The sequence below is a fragment of the Gobio gobio genome (assembly GCF_949357685.1).
Source record: "Gobio gobio genome assembly, chromosome: 15".
NCBI classification, from domain to species: Eukaryota; Metazoa; Chordata; class Actinopteri; order Cypriniformes; family Gobionidae; genus Gobio; species Gobio gobio.
Window position 1 is genome coordinate 40,990,777 of NC_137108.1, and position 6,374 is coordinate 40,997,150.

A 6,374-nucleotide genomic window follows, 5' to 3' on the forward strand; every position below is an offset into this window, starting at 1 on the left:
TTGACAGTATTGGTTCTTGAGGCAAAGTTGTTCAGTATGAGGAGATCTATCATAATTTATGCATATTATGTGGATGTTTTTAACCCCACCTGATTACAGAGATGGAGAATACCATTTACAGCCAATACAGGCATTTCACCATAGGAATACATGGTTTTCAAAGCTTTTTAACAGTTATAGCGCCACCTATGGTCCGATCTCCATGAAACTTTGCATGCTTTTTCAGCATGTTATGTTACATATACATAATAATTTTCGTGAAGTTTTGAGTTTTCCTTTAGGATTTATATGCTTTTGAGTGTATTTTGCTACGCCCCTCTTCTAAATGACCCTGTTATAGGCATTCAAATGCAAAAGTTCAACTTTTTTTTGATAATTATTGATCTAGAGAGTCCAGAGAATTGTCCTAGACTGGTTTGTTTCCGATCAGGCAAAAATCCAGAGACTAGTTCGCAAAAGTAGGTTTTAAACATAATCGCAAATATTTAATGAACGATTTGATTGACAGCAATGCTTTTAAAGGAAAAGTTGTTCAGTATGAGGAGCCCTATCATATGATGTGTATATTTGGTTGATGTGTGCAACACCACGTGATTACAGAGCCAAAAAACTCGTTAGCGCCAACTAGTGGCCGATTTCTTTCAAAATTCTTACAGACCTCTAAGTCCATGAGTCAAACATGCCCACCGAGTTTCATTCCGATCAGCCTCCGTTAACCTTGTCTTAGAGGTGCTCAAACTTCATTGGCCAATAGCAGCCATGTTTTTTGAGATACGCCAATATCCTCATAGACATATATGGTACCTTGGACCAAGACACTGCATACCAATTTTCAAGTCAATCGGACTAGCGGTCGGGTGGTTATAGCCATTTTCATGTTTTTTTCGTGTTATAGCGCCACCAAGTGTTCAATCGTCGCGATTCTTTTATCGTGACCCAAAACTCAGTCCATACATATGTGTACAAAGTTTGGTAAAGATATCTCATTTTGTTCTTGAGTTATAGCCATTTTAGTAAAATAGGCTCCTCCCACAACGTTTGTTTTCCGCCCCTTAGCGATCGTGAATAGAAATTTCAACTTTTTTTCGATAATTATTGATATTCATACTCCAGAGAACATTTCTGCACTGGTTTGGTTCCGATCGGGCAAAAATCCAGGGACTAGTTCGCAAAAGTAGTTTTTCAACAAAATTCAAAATGACGGAAAAATTTGCATACCGGAAATGAAATCGGAGATATACATTATTTACGTCAGGTATTCAGCTTTCCAATGATATAAGACACTTGAGTCTATGACATACGGTTTAGGAGTTATGAGCAGTTTCGCACAATTGATTGCTATAGCGCCACCTATAGGCCAATTTGGCTCATAATTTGATAACCTCTCCTCGATTTTTGGGCTACCATCTGACAAAGTTTCAAAGCTCCAGCCCTTACGGTTTGGGCTGCACGATGCGTTTTAGCGGAGAATAATAATAATAAAAACCCTTACAATTACAATAGGGTTTCAGCACTTCGTGCTTGAACCCCTAATTAAAGCTGCAAGCAGCATTTAGCGGGGTTCAAGCCTTTAAGGCCTTTAAGCACACAAGCATCAAAAGACATTACGTTTCATTTAGCAAGATTTTAAACACTGAAATAACAGATGGAAAAGTCCATTTACAGGCAATATTGGCAATTTACCATAGAAAACATATGGTTTTAAAAGGTTTTTAATAGTTATAGCGCCACCTATGGTCCGATCTCTATAAAACTTTGCATGCTTGTTAATGATGTTATGACACACATGCCCACCAATTTTCGTGAAGTTTTGAGTTTTCCCTTAGAATATATCAAATGATATGCATATTTCGTGGATGTGTGCAACACCACGTGATTACAGAGCCATAAAACTCATTAGCGCCAACTAGTGGCCGATTTCTTTCAAAATTCTTACCGACCTCTAGGGCCATGAGACTTGTCTAATAGGTGCTCAAATTTAATTGGCTGTGGCAGCCATGTTTTTTGAGATATGCCAATGTCCTCACAGACATACTTGGTACCTTGGACCAAGACACTGCATACCAATTTTCAAGTCAATCGGACTAGCGGTCGGGTGGTTAAAGCCATTTTCATGTTTTTTTACGTTATTGCGCCACCAAGAGTTAAATCGTCGCGATTTTTTTTATTGTGACCAAAGACTCAGCCTATACACATGTCTACCATGTTTGGTAAAGATATCTCATTTTGTTCTTGAGTTATAGCTTTTTTAGTAAATAGGCTCCGCCCTGAACGACTATTTTTACGCTCCTTAACAACCGTGAATATAAATTTCGAGTTTTTTTTGATAATTATTCATAACCTGACTCCAGAGAACATTTTGTCACTGGTTTGGTTCCGATCGGGCAAAAAACCTAGGACTAGTTTGCAAAAGTAGTTTTTTGACAAAATTCAAAATGGCGGAAAATCTATAATGGCGGAAATTAAATCGGAGATATACGTTTTGTTCGTCATGGACTCACCTTTCCAATGATATAAGACACTTGAGTCTACGACATACGGTTTAGGAGTTATAAGTCATTTCGCGCTTTTGAATGCTGTAGCGCCACCTATTGTCCAATCGGGTTCATACTCTGACAACATTAGCCTCGATTTTTGTACTATCATCTGATGAAGTTTCAAGTCTCTAGCATTTACGCTTTGGTCTGCACAATCACAGTTTAAATATGATTGAACAATATTAGTTTAGAGGATAAGCCAATGAGTGGTCTTCTGCTGCCATCTGGTGGCAATTTTAGGTAATACGCCATAATATATTTGAGATAAATTAATTTGACAAAATGTGATTGTAAATATTGTAATAATGACTTTATAATGTCTAAATAGGAATTATAGAACATGATAAGTAAATAGTATGAAAAAATGACTATTTATGCCCAGCAGGTGGCAGCAGAGAACCACTCATTGGCTCATTTTCATTTTAAATGTCTGTTTTTCATTTAATGGGCACATTTTCCAAGTTAATGTCTTCAAACGTGCTTAACTCACATGCACATTTTGTTGGTGATATAAATATTTGAAATAAATGATGGGTAACAAATAGCTTATTCCAGGTCTTCCCCTTTAAAACATATTTTCAGGCATTATTTTAATTGTAATTTAATAATTATTGTAAAAACATTAATCAAATGAACAAATTAATTGATAAACATTGACAAAATGTCATTTTCAATGCTATTATAATGTTTTTTTAGAGTTTATATATATGCTTAGTGGACAGAATGAACCAATGAGTGGTCTTCTGCTGCCCTCTGCTGGACATTCTACTTATTAATAAAGTCTTTTCACAGTTGCTTTGCAATAAACACTATAAAAGCAGTTATATATCAAATTGGTCTTCCATGTTAATTCCATTATGCATGCTTATACACACACACACACACACACACACACACACACACACACACACACACACACAAACACACACACAGACACACTTTTTCACAAACTATGGTCTATAATCATTTCACATAGCTCTTTGTAACTATTAATCAGATTATTAAAAATGTATTCCGAAAAATAGGACTACACACACACACACACACACACACACACACACACACACACACACACACACACACACACACACACACAAACACATTTTGTTGTAGATACAGACATTTTAACTATATGATGTTGCAGTAAACAAAATGTTTCCTGCAAGTCTCCTTCAAGATTCACATTTCTCAATGTGACAATTGTCAATAATAATACTTAATAGATTAATTTTAACTAAATGTGATTGTAAATGTTAAAATAGTGATTTATTTAAAGTCTGAATATGACTTATACATCAATATTAGAGTGTAGTACAATAAAATGAACAGCGGGGGGCAGCAAACAACCACTTATTGGCTTAATATACCATTATTTTCATAATTTTCAGCTTTTTAACTGTTATAGAGGCAAATATTGTCCTATCTGTCTGAAAATGATCATGCTTGTTTAGAGGCATATTACACATGTTCTGACTTGTTTTTTAAGAATATCTGAGCATTCATTGAATAGATTTAGGCATTTGGGGACACTTGGCCAAGGCCACACCTTGAAATAATGTTATAGCCATTCAGATGCAATAGTTTAACTTTATTTTAAATAATTATTGCTCTAAAGAGTCCAGAGAATCGTACTACAGTGGTTTGGTTCCGATCGGGCAAAAAAATCTAGGACTAGATTGCAAAATGAGGTTATTAACATAATTGTGAATGTTTAAATAACGATTTGATTGACAGTATTGGTTCTTGAAGCAAAGTTGTTCAGTATGAGGAGATCTATCATAATTTATGCATATTATGTGGATGTTTTTAACCCCACCTGATTACAGAGATGGAAAATACCATTTACAGCCAATACAGGCATTTCACCATTGGAATACATGGTTTTCAAAGCGTTTTAACAGTTATAGCGCCACCTAGGGTCCGATCTCCATGAAACTTTGCAGGATTCTTCAACATGTTATGATACATATACATAACATGAGAACATAATTTTCGTGAAGTTTTGAGTTTTCCTTTAGGATTTATAGCCTTTTGAGTGTATTTTGCTAAGCTCCTCTTCTAAATGACCCTGTTATAGCCATACAAATGCAAAAGTTCAACTTTTTTTTGATAATTATTGATCTAGAGAGTCCAGAGAATTGTTCTAGACTGGTTTGGTTCCCATCGGGCAAAAATCCAGGGACTAGTTTGCAAAAGTAGGTTTTAAACATAATCGCGGATATTTAATGAACGGTTTGATTGACAGCAATGCTTCTAGAGGCAAAGTTGTTCAACATGAGGAGACCTATCATATGATGTGTATATTTGGTTGATGTGTGCAAAACCACGTGATTACAGAGCCATAAAACTCGTTAGCGCCAACTAGTGGCCGATTTCTTTCAAAATTCTTACAGACCTCTAGGGCCATGAGTCAAAGATGCCCACCAAGTTTCATTCCGATCGGCCTCCGTTAACCTTGTCTTAGAGGTGCTCAAACTTCATTAGCCGATAGCAGCCATGTTTTTCGAGATACGCCAATGTCCTCATAGAAATATATGGTACCTTGGACCAAAACACTGCATACCAATTTTCAAGTCAATCGGACTAGCGGTCGGGTGGTTATAGCCATTTTCATGTTTTTTTCGTGTTATAGCGCCACCAAGTGGTCAATCGTCGCGATTGTTTTATCGTGACCAAAGACTTAGCCCATACACACGTGTACCAAGTTTGGTAAAGATATCTCATTTTGTTCTTGAGTTATAGCCATTTTAGTAAAATAGGCTCCTCCCACAACATTCGTTTTCCGCCCCTTTGCGACCTTGAAGCGAAATTTATACTTTTTTTCGATAATTATTGATATTCAGACTCCAGAGAACATTTCTGCACTGGTTTGGTTCCGATCGGGCAAAAATCCAGGGACTAGTTCGCAAAAGTAGTTTTTTGACAAAATTCAAAATGGCGGAAAATCTATTATGACGGAAATGAAATCGGAGATATACGTTTTGTTCGTCAGGGACTCACCTTTCCAATGATATAAGACACTTGGGTCTACGACATACGGTTTAGGAGTTATGAGCAGTTTCGCGCAATTGATTGCTATAGCGCCACCTATAGGCCAATCTGGCTCATAATTTGATAACCTCTCCTCGATTTTTGTAATACCATCTGACAAAGTTTCAAAGCTCCAGCACTTACGGTTTGGGCTGCACGATGCGTTTTACGGCAGAATAATAATAATAATAATAATAATAATAATAATAATAATTAAAGCTGCAAGCAGCATTTAGCGGGGTTCAAGCCTTTAAGGCCTTTAAGCACACAAGCATCAAAATACATTAAGTTTTATTTAGCAAGATTTTAAACACTGAAATAATAGATGGAAAACTCAAATTACAGGCAATATAGGCAATTTACCATAGGAAACATATGGTTTTTAACAGTTATAGCGCCACCTATGGTCCGATCTCTATAAAGCTTTGTATGCTTGTTAAGGATCTAATGTCACACATGCCCACCAATTTTCCTGAAGTTTTGAGTTTTCCTTTAAGATTTATAGGCTATTGAGTGTGTTTTGCTATGTCCCTCTTCTAAATCACCCTGCTATAGCCATTCAAATGCAAAAGTTCAACTTTTTTTTATAATTAATGATCTAGAGAGTCCAGAGAATTGTCCTAGACTGGTTTGGGTCCGATCGGGCAAAAAACCAGGAACTAGTTTGCAAAAGTAGGTTTTTAACATAATCACAAATATTTAATGAACAATTTGATTGACAGCAATGGTTTTAGAGGCAAAGTTGTTCAATATGAGGAGATCTATCAAATGATATGCATATTTTGTGGATGTGTGCAACATCACGTG